The sequence below is a fragment of the Ambystoma mexicanum genome, chromosome 11 (assembly GCF_040938575.1).
Source record: "Ambystoma mexicanum isolate Mex_15411 chromosome 11, UKY_AmexF1_1, whole genome shotgun sequence".
Classification (NCBI taxonomy): domain Eukaryota; kingdom Metazoa; phylum Chordata; class Amphibia; order Caudata; family Ambystomatidae; genus Ambystoma; species Ambystoma mexicanum.
This window is the reverse complement of record NC_090934.1, coordinates 1,439,473,825-1,439,489,890: the sequence shown is the minus strand read 5'-3', so window position 1 is coordinate 1,439,489,890 and position 16,066 is coordinate 1,439,473,825. Positions and strand designations below refer to the sequence as shown.

Here is a 16,066-nt window from a genome sequence, read left to right as displayed (position 1 = left end):
ATCAGTCCACACATTGGTTTTAGGGTTACTCTGTATGTGGCAGGTGTACATGTGCCTGAGGATTCAAGAAACATAGAACATAAAATAGTAGATTTTCCACTCCTGTATATGTGAAAATATTGACTTGTGTGCGTCTGTTTAGGGTTGCATGTTTTACATAGGCCGCCATCTAGTGGTTGCTCCAGAGCAGTACAAGTTGTTTACATCCAAAGACGAAGGGCGCTGGCCAGGGCATTCCTGTCATTCTATTCCCGTCCTACATCTGCAGGTACTGTAAAGGCACAGCGATGGAAGACTGACAAAGTAAGGGTGTATTGTTTGTCAAAGTCTTTTATTGATTTAAGGACACACCCTGGAATCTCAATAGAGGTATCCCCGAATACCACTGGTGGCCGACAGGAAAACCACATCCCTCAGCTGTTGCTTGAGGTGCGGGCCATGTTAAGAAAAGGCGCAATAGAGCTCGTCCCATAGAGGCTCCAGGGCTCAGGAGTGTTCTCAAGGTATTTCCTTGTGAAAAAGACTGGAGGCTGGAGGCCCATCCTCGATCTCCGTTGACTAAACAAATACATCAAGTCCCAGAAATTCCAGATGGTCACGCTTCAGCACGTGCTCGGACAGCTGGAAGAGGGGAACTTCCTGTCGTCGCTGGACTTGGATGCATACTTTTACATCCCCATTCACAAGGGGCACCGCAAGTTTCTGCGCTTTGTGGTTCAAGGAAAGCACTACCAATTCAAGGACCTTCCCTTTGGACTGAAGTCGGCGCCAAGGGTTTTCACCAAGTGCGACTGCGGGGGATCCAGGTCTACCCTTATCTGGACGACTGGTTCATCCATGCCTGTTCGAAGGACATTACTGTCGACACCTACTGACGGATCTGGGGTTCTCGGTGACCTATGCAAAGTCCTGCTTGACTCCATCGCAGGATGCACTGTTTCTGGGATCCCGACTCAACAGTGTCGTGTCTGGCATCTCCGCCGGAGGAGAGGGTAGCGGCCATCTTGGGCAAGGTACAATGGCTTTTGGCACTGAAGGTCGCCACGGTGAGGTCCATCATGTCGCTGCTCGGCATGTCGTCATGCATCTACCTCATACGACTATGCATGCTACGGATGCGTCCGCTGCAGGAATTCCTCGATGGCGGCTTGATACAAGTGTCGAGAAGCTTCCAGGACAAGATCACTCAACGAGAGCTTCCGTCAAGCGATACAGTGGTGGTGTGTGCCCGCACATCTGTCCAGAGATGCAGATTTCCAGACGCCACCAGAAGGTCATGACAGACGCCTCCCTGGAGGGATGGGGAGCTCACACCATAAGTCTTCACGCAGGAGGCCAGCGGCTGCCGGAGGAGAAATCGCTGCACATCAACGTGTTGGAGCTGCAGGCTGTGTTTTGGGCCCTCAAGTCTTTCCTTCCGTCCCTCAAGGGCAAGGTGGTGTGGCTCTTCACGGACACCACCACAATGTTTTACATAAGGAAGCAGTGGGTAACCAGATCCCCAGCGCTCTCCAAGAAAGCACGGGACCTATGGCATTTGGCCGTCGCCCAGGGGATGTTCCTCATCCCGTTTCATCTGGCAGGAGTGAAGAACACCTTTTCGCCAACTCTCTCAGCAGGAAGCTGCCCTCTTTCCACAAGTGGGAACTTAGACAGGACCCAGTGAATCACCTGATCCGCAGATGGGGCAATCCCCAGATCGATCTATTTGCGACAGCGACGAACACCAAGTGCTGGAGGTTCGTCAGCATGTTTCCCCAGCCGAAGAGCATGGGGGACGCATTCTCATTCCCCTGGCACGGTCTGTTTCTGTATGCGTTCCCTCCGTTGCCGTTGCTTCTTCGACTAGTCAATCAACTCAGATGGTCTCGGTGCAGGATGAATCTCATTGCACCGGCGTGGCTGAGGCAGATCTTGTACCCGGACCTTCTCGGCATGTCAGCGTCCCCTTCAGTCACGCTTCCGGTGGTCGCAGATCTCCCCCCCAGAATTCTGCACCACGACCCAGGATCGCTGAACCTGAAGGCCAGGCTCCTGCAGCATTAGAGGTGGGGGCGGGGGTTACGATCTCCCAGCGGACTGCAAGGAGGTGCTTGCCAAGGCCAGAGCACCATCTACTCTTAAATGCTACAGACATAAATGGAAGAGGTTCGCCCTTTGGTGCCGTACACAGAAGATCGACCCTCTACGAGTCACGGCTCCGCAGGTGCTACCGTATTTGCTGTCGTTGGCCAAAGCAGGACTGGCCTATGCCTCCATCAAAGTTCATCTTGCGGCTATCTCCCGCTACACCAGATCCCCGGGACGGTCGTTGTCGTGATCACGCCTGGTTAAGGAGTTTGTCAATGGACTGTTCCCACTGGTGAAGGCTCCAGCCCCGGCGTGGGAACTTAATATGGTACTGACTAGGCTCGTGGGCCCTCCATTTGAACCTAAGCAGACAGTCCCATTGAAGTTCTTGTCATGGAAGACAGCTTTCCTTGTGGCTATCACCTCTGCACGACGAGTGGGTGAGATTCAGGCCCTGTCCTGTAAGCCACCTTATTTGACTTTTCACGACATGAGGGTGGTACTGAGGACGCACCCCTCCTTCATTCCCAAGGTGCCATCGGACTTTCATCTACACGAGCCCTTGGCGTTGCCTGTATTTTTTCCGACGCCTTTGTCACCGGCTGAGAGGACTTTGCACTTGCTGGATGTGGCTAGAGCGCTGAACGTGTACCGCACAAAGAGTTTCGCAAGACGTCACAACTTTTTGTGAACTTTGGTCATGTGAACCATGGGAAGGCCCTCTCCAAGACTTCCATTTCCAGATGGCTCTCCGGCTGCATCACCCATCGTCACCGGTTGGCAAACCGACCATTGCCTGGCCGTCCGAGAGCCCATTGGACCAGAGCGCTCGCTGCAACTACAGTGTTCGGTCTGGTGTGCCCCTGCTGGACATCTGCAGGGCTGCTACGTGGAGGTCGACACACACCTTCACGAGATTCTACTGCATCGACAGGGATTCCAGGGAGGAGTCCAGAGTCGGCCAAGCTGTGCTTTGCAACCTGTTTGCTTGAAGATGAGCCTGGTGAGGAGGTAAGAGATGCTTATGTTGAGCCTTGCCACCTCACATGGTTGTGCATGTGTGCACTGCTATGGATTCTTTATTCATGAGCATGTGAATCCATGCCAGACCCCATGCTGGAGAAGGAACAAGTTATTTACCTGTAACTCTTGTTCTCCAGCACGAGTCTGGCATGGATTCACCTGCGAACCCTCCCGCCTACTCCTCTGCGGCTCTTCTCTTGGTCATACTGCCACTTTACATGCTTCCAAATCTGAAGATGGCTGCCAGAGGAGGGGCTTAGGTAGAGAGCAGTCATTGGCTGTGGGCAGTGTTTCCCAGAGCTCAGTGATTTGTTGTTGGGAGAAAGACAGTTCTGAAATGAAACAAACTGATTTTTTCTTTACCGAGAATTCCCAGCCTGACGACAGGGAATATTCATGAGCATGTGAATCCATGCCAGACCCATGCGGGAGAACAACCGTTATGTAACTTGTTCCTTCACCGTCCTATGTCAAAACCCATTTATTCCCCTGTAATCTATATGAACTAAAGAAACAAAGTCTTTATGATCAAAAAGGCTATCCCTTTGCAACATGGAGCTTAGCTGGAGAGATTAAGTCCCTTCCCCAGGCTGTAGTGCTCTCTTCAAAATAATAGTTTGCTGATTTGTATCATACAACGAAAATCTATTGGGAGATCAAGTAATCGCCTGAAATGCCCATCTTTCCTACAAAGTGACCCATAGGATCTTGCTTCATGCAACTCCCAATTTACTTGTGTCTTGGAAAAAGACAGAAACGCTATTCCGTCTCCCTCCACTTGAGGCGTGCCTTGGCAAGCAATGCTAGCCCACAAACAGCTATTCAAGGTGAGAAAACCCTATTGGTAAGCTTTTACACTCATTCAGTTTAGAAATGATAAAACAGTACTAACACCATTACTTTTTGGAAGAGTGAAACACAGTTCAAAGCTAGCAAAATAACATACTTTTTAGAGGGGCAGTAAGCAACTCAAAGGTAAGTAATAACTTAAGAATACTTGGTAAATTATTCTGTTCATCAGGAATCAAAGATACACACCAACACATTTACAAATAAGTACTTTTCACAAGTGTTATATTTTCAAAACACGCCTTATCTTTTAAAGTCCTTCTCTATTTTAGGGCACAAGTGTTCTCAGAGGCAGAAGAGAGAGGGGGGCCCTAGTGGTCTAGGAGCCAGCAGTAGGCAGGTCAGGAAAGGGGTCAGATGCAGGAAAGTCACAGCTCTGAAAGATATCTCGTCGAACAAGCATTAACTTCAGAGTTTGTTGAAAGTGTTCACGGACTTCGCAGAATTCTCTATAGGTGTTCCAGTGTTGGGCCTGGGCAAACTCCCAAATACACAAATCACCCACTCAGTCACACTGGATCAACACAAGACTTAAGGTAAGTATTACCCAAGTTAACACAGTACCCCAGCAAATGAGAAGAGCTTGGAGGTGGTCGTCTTCCTGAGGCAGCAGTACAGGACCTGGTCCCTGGATTCTTGGTATGGTGATGAAAGAAACGGACACTGGAGGGAAACTGGCATCAGCAGTCGACAGGAGAGGCTCCCAACAAAGGATTTTTCAAGGCTTCAAATGGCTCTGTGGATTTTGCACCCTTTTACAGGTGCCTGATAAAGACCGAATATTGCTGGTCGGATTCTCTTCACTCTCTTGAAGGGACTTTGGAATTCGAATAATGTCTCTGGAGGACCAGCAGGAGTCCACCAAAGATTCAGAAAGAGTTGAACTTTGGAAGAACATGCACCCCACACTGGCTCAAGTACCCCTGGTATTGGTGGTTTGCAGCCCTGCAAGGTCACAGCACGTTGAGGGATGGCTCTAAATGCAGGTTGTCTCAAGACTAGTGGGTCTCGCCAGCCTTTTGAGTCGTCCTCTTGGGAAACCCCAGTTCGCTTGGAAGAAAGGGTTAAAACAGGCTCTGGTTACATAGCAGGCTCTCTGGTCACTGGAATCGGTTACAGATGTCTTTTTTTTATCTTCCTCTTCGGATTTGGTTCTGGTGGTCGACTTGTCGGCAGCTTCCATAATCTGACTTTATCCAGGAACCCTAGCACAACTTCTGCAAACTCTCCCTGCAGTTTACAGATCGGCGCGGGTGGCTGTCCAATCAGGACAGCCAGCTCTCCAGTAGGAACTGGTTCCTTTCAGGCAGACTAGAAGACAAAGGGCTGCCGAGTTTCGGACTGTTTCCCCTCGCTTCCTGCCTTCACAGACACTCTGGAGCCTCAGCAGGAACCCTTTGTGTTGGAAGAGAACATTTCAACCAGGTTCCCCCCCCCCCCATCTAGGATGGCAGAGGAAGGCCCAAGAAACAAGCAAAAATGGCGACAAATAAAGAAGCCACAATTATAGCAGAATGGTGATCTTTCTGTGCATTACCACGGATGATTTGACAGCCTGCGAGTAATAGGACTAAGAAGTTGTTAAGGTATAGCCGCTGCCATCTGCTATTGTTACAAAAATGTTACCAGGGCCGTGAGAAAAGGGGTACTGTGTAACTCCCCAGCACTCCACTTAAGCTGGTCTCACATATAAAATGTAAAGGGAATGGAAATCCCACTTTTCCCTTCGGAATAGACGTTCACCCAAGATATCAAGAGACATTAAAATTGGAAGCCCCAAGGCAACCCAGCAACACTGCACATAAGATGCTGTATGCTACCATAGTAAATCCATACACACACTATGGAGAGACATACAAAGGTCATCCATTGTTAGGCAAGATTGTATGTAGTAACCCTGTGGGAGACTACACCAGCGCTTTCTTCTTGGCAATAGGTAACCCAGCCTTTGGTATAGGCCTGTACTACACAAGTTGGTAGAGTGACTGAGCAGCCAGGCGTAGCTCAAGAGGGGTCTAGGTGAGCTGTAGGGTTGCAACATAGAGATTCACAGTGACCTGTATTCAAATAACACTTATACTCAAGGTTTCTTGATAAAAATATGTATTTATTAATTTAACAGTCGGTTTTAAAATAAGCCTTCTTTAGAAGGGAGCAATATTCAACACTTAAATACACTTCAAAAATACACTCCTTCAGTTCAGTTAAGTAAGTAGATACCGTTTTGGAATGACACACAGATACTTCCTACACCCTGAGGTAACTTCAATAGTTAGGACAATGTGAACATTAATATATCACTTTTCACACTTAAAAGGTAATACTGAAGTTATGGTTAAAAGGTTTCTCAAACAGGTAAGCACTTAAGAATCCCCCAATGAAATGTAGGTTAACCCTTTCCCAGCTATACAAGTAAGGTATGTATGACATTTTGGAGGGACGGTTAAACACAAGAGGTTCAGAGGGTAAGAATAGTCTGCAGGGTGCCAGGACAGCCAATGTCAATTGAGCAAAGTCTAGGGGAGCTGAGGCATTTCTTGAAGATAGCCCAAATGTTTTGCACAATGTTAAAGAGTGTTTTGTTGTAAAAAGAATTCCATGTTGGGCCGCAAGGTGGGAGGCTTGTGAAGGGCAAAGCTGCAAGCAACTCTGCAAAGGGGAAGCCAATGCTAGTCTCCAGTGAGATCAAGCAAGCTACACACAAGAGGCAAGTACCCCTACTTACCCAGTATCTTGAGTCTGAAGAAAAGGTTCCAGCTGGCTTCGATTCCTGTTGTAGTCCTGCAGATCCTGTTGTTCCTGGGCCAAAGACAAAAAACAAACAAAGGGACCAAACCTGGTTTGGCGCGCAGAGTAAATCTCAAGAAGGACCTTGTTAGGGAAGGTTGTATGCAATACCCTTTGGGTGCACTACAATAACCTTGACCACCTGGCAATAGGGACTCAACCTTTGTTATAAGTCTGAACTACACAGGTTGGTAGTGTGGCTGAGCAGCCAGGCTTATCTCAAGAGGGGTCAATGTGAGCAGTAATTAGTGACACAGTTTCACAGTAGCAGTTATTCAAATAAACACACTCCGGGTTCTTGATAAAACAATTATTAATTTATTTCAAAGTCAGTTGTATAAGCCTTCTTCAAAAGGGAGCAATAAATGGAACAATTAAAATACACTTCAAAACACACGCTTAGTTTCTCTAAAATCAGATGATACCCATTGGGATGGCACACAGACACCTCCTACACTCTCAGGTGACTTAAATAGCTAGGACACTGTGGACATTTATCACTGGTACATTTAGAGCAATACTGAGTTTGGTGTACAAGATAGAAGAGAGGAATAAAACAAAGGTTAACAAGTAATTCACAAACTTTTAAAACCTTCCAATGTAGAGAGAGTAAAATGAACACTTTCCTGGGGGAAAGGCCAAAGCACAAAGTCAGAGGTAAAGAAGAGTCACTCAAGGAGCCAGGTTAGCCAATGTTAATTGCACAATGTCTAGGGGATCTGAATATCTTCTTTGTAGGTAGGTAAAAAGTCTTGCACAATGTTTTTAGAAATGTTAGTTGAAAATAGAACACTTGAAGGCCCACAATCTGGGAGGTTTGTTAGGGGCATAGCTTTAGCAACTCTGCAAGGTAACCAAGACAGGTTTCAAGTGAGAGCAAGCAAGGCTACACAACAGGAGTTAAGTTCTCTTAAGCTTTACAGTACCTCTGGTTAGAAGAAATGGTTCCAGCTGGCTTTTGTCCTGTACAGCTCTGCAGATCCTGTTGTTCCTGAGCCTCAGTCGTTAGGACAAGAGGGAGGACGTCTGGGGACTCCTGCCTTTCAATGGGCAAACTTCAATTCAGCGGTTCTTCAGTGTTTCAGCTCCTTGCGTCTGACAGCAAATAGAAACATTGCGGTTCTTGGACACCACTCTGGACTTTCCTCGCATCTGGTGTCCAGCACTCTGAGGTGGCTCAGGCTTGGTCAGTCCTGCTTCAGGGAGGTCCGGAGGATCTTCCTGGCGCTCGGGTCCGACTTAAAAGCAATGCACGCAATCTGGTGTTCCTCTTCCTGGCACTTCGGTTCCAGCAGCAGCAGTAGCAGTGAAAGTACAGCCAGCTTCGAGAGGATGTACAGACGGCTTACTTTGGAGTTGATTGGTCCCACAAACTCAAAGGGAGAAGTCGTCCTTGCAGGGCTTCTCTAGTTGAGGCGAATACAGAGCTTCAGCACAGCAGCAGGACTTCACTGGGCAAACCAATGGTCTAGGAGTTGCAGAAGGCGTCTCTTCCAAGTTCTTCTTCGTCCAGTGGTCAACTCTGCCTTACAAGCCAAAAAGCCTCGACTTTTATGCAGGTTTCTCCCATTCATTCCAGCCTAGCTGTCAATCACAAAGCAGGGTTGCTGTCCTTGCCGGACAGCCAGCTGGCCAATCATCTTTGGGTGCATACCTGAAACCAATGGGATTAAGCACAGGGAGTTTCGGGCACCTCCCTCACTTCTTGCCCCTGCCAGATGTTAGGCAAAGTTTTAATGCAGTACCCTCTGGGAACACTACAAACAACTATGACTACAGGTATAGGTGTTAGGTAGAGTTTGTATGCAGTACCCTTTTCGACCACTACACACAACTAGGACTACAGGTGTAAGCAAACCAACCTTTGGTATAAGTCTGTACTACACAGTTTTGGTAGCGTTGCTGAGCAGTCAGGCTTATCTCAAGAGGGAATGTGAGCTGTAATGATGTTACACAGCGGTCTACAATCACAAGTATTCAAATAAACTCTTACACTCAAGGTTTCTTCGTAAAACACGTATTAATCTATTTTACAGTCCGTTATAAAACATTCACTAGAAGGAGGCAATCTATCTCACACACAAATATACTGCAGTACTTTACACTGTACTTTTCTGAGGCATTTAAACTACTTTGAAGTGGGAGCAAAAAGGAATAGGTTAATAAAGATTAGTTATTCTTAGACAGTGCAAATACTTTGAGTTCACCATAGGAGTTAATTCAATGCAATAGGTTAGGCCAAAGTCAATGGGCTAAAGTCTTGTATAGGAGAAAGCAGTTCTGGTATTAAAACGGAAAAGTCTTTGCCAAAGTTCTCAGAAGTAGTTTGTAAAATAAAGATTCATATGTTGGGTCACAAGCTGATTAGGCCTGCAAGTTGGGAAAGTTTCAAGCACTTTCACAGCGAGAGGTAAGTACTCTCTCGTTTCACAGTACCTTACAAATGAAGAAAAAGATGCAGCTGAAGACTTCTGTTCCTGGCAATTCCTGCAGATCTCGCTGTTCCTGAGTCTCGGTCGTGGGGACAAGAGGGAGGACGACGGGGGACTCCTGCACTGGGACTGGTCACAAAGCTGGCAACTGGCAAATCTTCGATTCCGATAGCTGTAGTAAAGCACACAAACTGGTGTCCCTCTCCCTGGTTATTCGGTTTCCTGCAGCACTCTGAGGAAAATACAACCAGCTCCGAGAATGGTATCCAGGTGGCTTGGTGCCGAGTTAATTGGGCCCACCAACTCAAAGGGAGAAGTTGTTCTTGCAGGGCTTCTCTGTCGAGATGAACTTAGCGATTCGGACCTGCAGCAGGGCTTCACTGGGCTAACCAACGGTCCAGGAGTTGCAGTAGCCGTCCTCTTCCAGCTAGTCTTCGGTTCTTTTGTTCCAGTGGTCGACTCTGCCTTCCAAGCCAAGAGAATCGCCTTTTATGCAGTTCTCTACCATTGATTCCAGCCGAGCTGCCACTCGCCCAGCCAATCACGCCAGAGTGCATTTGGGTCTCCTAGGAGACTAAGCACAGGGAGTTTCGGGCACCTCCGTTACTTCCTGCCCACCCCAGACACTCGGGCGCCAGCGGCGGTCTTCAGTCATGAAGCCCGCCAAAGGCGAAGGAACAAAGAGACCAAACCTGGTTTGGCGTGCAGAGACAAACTCTAGAAGGACCTTTCCAAAAAGAAATGGCGAAAAAAGAATACCGGCACCTGTTTAAACAAAGGGACACTATCTTGAAAAACATGGCTCCCCCGATTTAACGCTACCGGTATTCGCGGTCAGGAAAATTTATGGTAGTTTGTTGTAAAACCACTGCCACCAGCCATTTCGAGAGGAAAGGGTAGCATTTGATGGCTACATGAGTATCTAGACACAGGGGATACTAAGTAACCCCTCCTTCACTCTATTGTAAGAGAGGGTGTGCTGGGTATAGGAATTTAAAAAGACTAGTAAAGTCAATTTCACTTTACTTACTCTGGGAAACAGTAGTTTATCCCAGAGAAGGTATTTAAACCTTGGGGAAGCCTAAAAAGGTTTCCCTGTGCCACTGCACTGAGGGTGCTGTGTGACACAAATGAAAAGATGATGCCTATGGAGTTGGTTAGACTCCATAACCAAAGAAAACACAAGATTAAAAACACATTTCAAAACACATGAGAGAGTGGGAAAAAAGGGTCACACTCTCTCCAGGTAAAAAAATCAAGTCCTCAAAATCCAGCAAAGTTGCTGGGGGTCTCTATGGTGAAGGGAATTAGCACATTTTTGAGAATTCTCCCTAACATAACACAAGCACAGGGAGTTTTGGGAACCTCCCTCACTTCCTGCCTACCCCAGACACTCTGGAGCCAGAGGCGGGTTTCACTCCTGAAGCCCGCCAAAGGCGAATGAACAAAGAGACCAAACCTGGTTTGGCGCGCTGAGAAAAACTCAAAGGACCTTTCCACAAAGAAATGGCGAAAGAAGAAGACCGGGGTCCATTTTAACAAAGGAGGCTCTGTGCCATTTTGAAAAACATGGCTCCCGCAATTTAACGTTTCCAGAGCTGCAAACAGCTCCCGGTCGGGGTAAATCATGGTAGTTCATTGCAAAACCACTGCCACCAACCATTCTGAGAGAAAAGGGTAACATGTGAATGCTACATGAGTAATTAGACATGGGGGATACGAAGTAACCCCTCCAGCACTCTATTGTAAGATAGGGTGTGCTGGCTCTAGAATTTTATAGGACTGAGTGAAGTCAATTTCACTCCACTGCTCTGGGAAACAGTGGTTGATCCCAGAGAAGGTATTTAAACCTTGGGAAATCCGAAAGACTTCCCTTTGGCACTGCACTGAAGGTGCTGTGTGACACAATTGTAAAATATGATGCCTATGGAGTTGGTTATACTCATAACCAAAAATAAACACAGTGCATAAAATCACATTAAAATACAGGATAGAGTGGGAAAAAAGGTTCTCACTCTCTCCAGGTAAAAAAATAAGGTCCTCAAAATCCTGCAAAGTTTTGGGGGGGTCTCTAAGGTAGAGGCAATTAGCACATTTTTTTTTAATTCTCCCTAACACCAGACATGGAGCCAGGGGCGGGCTTCACTCGTGAATCCCACCAAAGACAAAATGAACAAAAGTGTAAATCTCAAGAAGGACCTTACCAACAAGAAATGGCGAAAAAAGACCGGGCCATTTTGACAAAATGGGCACCCATGGTTGCAATACTGCAGCTGTGAATGCAGCATGCGTAAAAAACGCACAATGCTACGAAAAAGTAAACCCCTACCAACAGCCATTAATTGTAGAAAGGGTAACATTAAAATGTTACATGAGAAGGTAGACAAAAGGGGATACTAAGTAAGCCCTCCAGCACTGTATGTAAGATAGTGTGTGCCTGGTCTACAAAGAGAAAAAGGTAAGTGGTCAGTTTCACTTTACTACTCTTGGAAACAGTCGTTTATCGTAGAGAAGGTATTTAAACTGAGGGTGCTGTGTCACAATACAAAAAGATGCCTATGTAGTTTGTCAGACTCCAAAACGAAAAGAAACACAGGGTTCAAATCAAGGAAAAAAAGAGTGAGAAAAAGGTCCCCCTCTGGGATAAAAATGAAAAGTCCTAAAGTCCAGCAAAAGAGCTGGGGGTCTCTAAGGTAGAAGGGAATTAGCACAAACATGAGAATTCTCCCTAACACCTATAGAAGAGTAAAATACAAGGTGAGAGCGGAAAAAGATTCCCACTCCTCTATGAACAAGGAAAAATAATCACCAAGTCCAGAATGTTTTTCTGGGGTTGACGCAGGTGAGGGAGATTATTGACATTATTGAAAATCACACTAATGCATAGGATTGTGTTGGTTAAAGTGAACGACTGGCGTTTTGCTCTTCCCCGCCTGCTCCAACCGTCCATCTGTTTAGGGTTCTTATTCCATTCACGTTGCACTTAACCGACTGTGGCTGCCGGTAGAAAAATACCCGAGGGCCTAATCAACCAATATAAACTGAATTTGAAGCAACAAGTGTTGTACATTGCCTGACATTGACGACGCAACTGCATCTGTTTTAATTAACTTAAGGTGTATATTTTGATTCTATGTATTGACTTTTCTTTTTAGGTCTATGAAATTGATTATTTTATTTAAAGAAATTGATATGTTGAATTTAAAATGTTAAACATAATGTTCATTTTGTCTAAAAACGAATACAAATAAATACAATAAATAAATAACTATAGTTTCCATCGAGCAGTTGTATATTGGTTGACCCCAGTGGTCACCATATGAAGCTGCTCGCCCATCTCCAAAAAACAAATCCCTCCACCTCCTCTTCTGCCATTTTACCTCTCCCATAATATCTTCCCTGTTTTCTTCGGGGGTTAACCCTGTACCTCCCCCCTCTTGCCCCTTATTTCTTCACCCAGACTTCCCCACCCACTACCCAATGCTGCATACCCTGATTCCCCTGTTATGATATGACAGGTTATTTATAATGTGCTTAATACCCAGCGGTTTCTGTGCGGACCCGGGGATCGGACCTGTGGTGCTCTGTGTCGCCTTGCTTCCAAGGCGAGCACGTTGCCCCTGAGCTATCCTCTCGAGACTCTGACGAAGATGCTAGTTAACCACCTCCTTTCACCTCCTCTCTGCCCTAACATCTCCCACTTGTCGACTGGGTACCCATTATCCCCTCCGCCAGGATTACCATCCCTTCCACAACTAGCATATATGGCTTTCCCAAATTGACTGAATTTAAATTACCGACTGGGAGAGTTGTTTGAATTTCGGCAGTACAAAAAGTTCGAACGGGTGAATATTTCAACCAAATCCCCCATTCGGTAGCATTATAGTTGCAGGGGTGTTCCCCGCACCCTTGTTCACTATGTCAACAGGGTTTGCAGGGGTGCCATTCCCATGAAGTTAAAAGAAGAAAAAAAAAGAAAAGGACCCTACGGGGCTGTGTTCCCAAACACAGAACTGAATGGGAACAGGCGTTGCAGAGACACAGCGAGTCGGCGGCAAACAGCGATGTATGCCGCTGCAAGTTAAGTAAGGGTGTGGGGGTAGCAGTGTTAGGGAGAATTGTCAGTTTCTGTGCTAATTCCCTTTAAACTTAGAGACCCCGAGCCCTTTTGCTGGAATCTTTTTGATTTTTAACCTGAGTGAGTGGAGCTTTTTGCCACTCCCTCATGTGTTTTTCTCTGACTTGGATTTATTTTACTGTTTAAGGGAGTCTGGTAAACTCCATAGGCATCTGCTTTTTGCACAGTAACACACAGCACCCTCTGTGCACTGCCACTGAGAAGTCCCTTTGTCTTCTCTTAATGTTTAAATACATTTTCCTGGGTGAACTACTGTTCCCAAGAATAGTGATAACTTCTATCTTGCTTACCTTTTTCATTTTTGGGTCCTGCAAACACCACCCTATGTGGAGTGCTGCGGGGTTGCACAGTAACTCCTTATCCCACTTCTTACTAACTTGAATGGTTTCTGGCAGTGCTTAATTTTTTCTACCTTTTGTGCTGGGTACTAGCAGGCTAATTTCATCAGCTGAACTATAGCACCCATGGGGGACCATTTTTCCAAAATGGCCCCTGTCTTCTGTGTTCGCCATTTCTCATTTGTTTGTTCCTTCTGGGCTTTTACTCTGTTGTTTAAACTAGGTTTGAGTTATTTGTGTATTTTGCTTTTGGCGGGCTTCAGCCCTGAATCCCGGCCAGGCCCAAGTGTGTCTGGGAAGGCCGGAAGTGAGGGCGGTGCCCGAAACTTCACTATCCTTTTTCTGTAGGCATCCCTGGCCGAAACCAGTTCCAGCTGGTTGACTCGGCTTTCCAAGCCAAAAACCCTTGCCTTTTATGAAGGTTTCTCCCATTCATTCCAGCCTAGCTGTCAATCACACAGCAGTGTGTCTGTCCTTGCCAGACAGCCAGCCAGCCAATCACCTTTTGGTGCATTCCTGTAACCAAGGCATTAAGCACAGGGAGTTTCGGGCACCTCCCTCACTTCCTGCCCCTGCCAGACATACTGGAGCCAAGAAGAACTTGGAAGAGTCACCTGTGGCAACTCCTGGACGGTTGGTTTGGCCGGTGAAGCCCTGGTGCTGTGCTGAAGCTCAGATTTTGCCTTGACTAGAGAAGCCCTGCAAGGACGACTTCTCCCCTTGAGTTGGTGGGACCAATCAACTCCAAAGTGAACTTGTTTGGACATCCTCTCGAAGATGGTTGTATTTCCACTGCTGCTGGAACCGAAGAGCCAGGGAGAGGAACACCAAATAGGTTGTGTTGCTTTTAAGTCAGACCCGAGCGCTAGGAAGATCCTCCGGACGTCTTTGATGCAGGACTGACCAAGCCTGAGCCACTTAAACAGAGAGCTGGACCCCAGAAGCGAGGAAAGTCTGAAGTGGTATCTGAGGACTGCAGTGTTGATATTTGCTGTCAGACACGAGGAGCTGAAACACAGAAGAATCGCTGAATTGTAGTTTGCCCATTGCTGCCACTGACCTTCCCATTGCAGAGTAGGAGTCCCCAGACGTCCTCCCTCTTGTCCCCACGACTGAGGCTCAGGAACAACAGGATCTGCAGAGCTGTACAGGAACAGAAGGCAGCTGGAACCCTTTCTTCTAACCAGAGGTACTGTAGTCTAAGAGAATGTACCTTGTGTTGTGTAGCCTTACTTGCTCTCAGGTGAGCCTTGTCTTGGTTACCTTGCAGAGTTGCTAAAGCTTTGACCCTCACAAGCCTCCCAGCTTGTGGCCCTTCAAGTGTTCTATTTTTCTACAAACATTTCTACAAACATTGTGCAAGGCTTTTTACCGACCTGCAAAGAAGATCTTCAGCTTCCCTTGGTATTGTGCAATTAACATTGGCTGTCCTGGCTCCCTTAGAGACTCTTCTCACCTTTGACTCTGTGCTTTATCTTTTCCCCAGGAAAGGGTAAACTTATTTCTGATGTTTGTTAATCTGCTTAGAATCATATGCTGTGCATAGGTCCGACATCCAGTGGTCACTGCGGAGTATTGCATTTTGTTTTTCGTAGTCGAAAAAGGGGACGTCGAAAAGGCGTGTCTGTAACACTATACCTATAGTGACGTGCGTTGTACCCACAATCCCTCACGCGTCGAGGTCCCTCAGATTGTTTTTTTCCGCCCAGCTTCTGGTCGCCTTACGCGGAGCTCCTAGAGAGACATTGCAAATACTTACTACGGACCTCGGTCCTTAATTATACTTATTATATTATTAAAAGTCCCTCCCCTCGACGTTAGGTGTGAAGCTGTTTCTCCGCCGAGCAAGTTTTCGACGGAGGGGAAGAGACGGAGGAGATCCTTCGGCGCTGCCGAACACGTGGCCTGGCCTCGCCGGCCAACATACAGTAGGGAGAGTGGGGGTTCGAACTTTTATCTTCTCTTTGAGAATGTCTTTCTTTCTCCCCTATCTTTCCCTTGGGGTTGTTATCACCAGTTATTATTGCCTCAGCTATGGAGACGACACCTTTTAAGTTTTGCCCACGCTGTAGGGGCAAATACACTTGGAAGGACAAACACAAGCTCTGTAATCGTTGCTTGCCCCTCGATCATAAGGAGGACAGCTGCGTGGCCTGTAAGCTCTTGAAACCAAGAACTCTTAAAGAACGCAAAGCTAAGAGGTGGGCGGACTACGCTATGTCGAAGTCAGTTTCCTCACCCGCCGCCGCTGTTACAGAAAGTGACGAGGAGGGTGATAACTCGACGTCCATTACGGAAGTCATTAACCCCCAGAAGGAGCGCTCGCGCTCCTCGACGTCCGTCCCCGGCCCCGACGGGCTCGGCTCACACCCTGCTTATGGGGATGAACACCCCGGCGACAAGGACGCACATAGACCCCATAGGCCTAA

General features: G+C 47.0%; 1 protein-coding gene across 4 annotated transcripts in view; it reads left to right on the top strand.

Annotated features, from left to right (window-relative positions):
• Window positions 1-16,066, top strand: part of CHD2 (chromodomain helicase DNA binding protein 2) — a 1,289,637-nt gene that overhangs the window by 317,970 nt on the left and 955,601 nt on the right. The window lies entirely within an intron of this gene.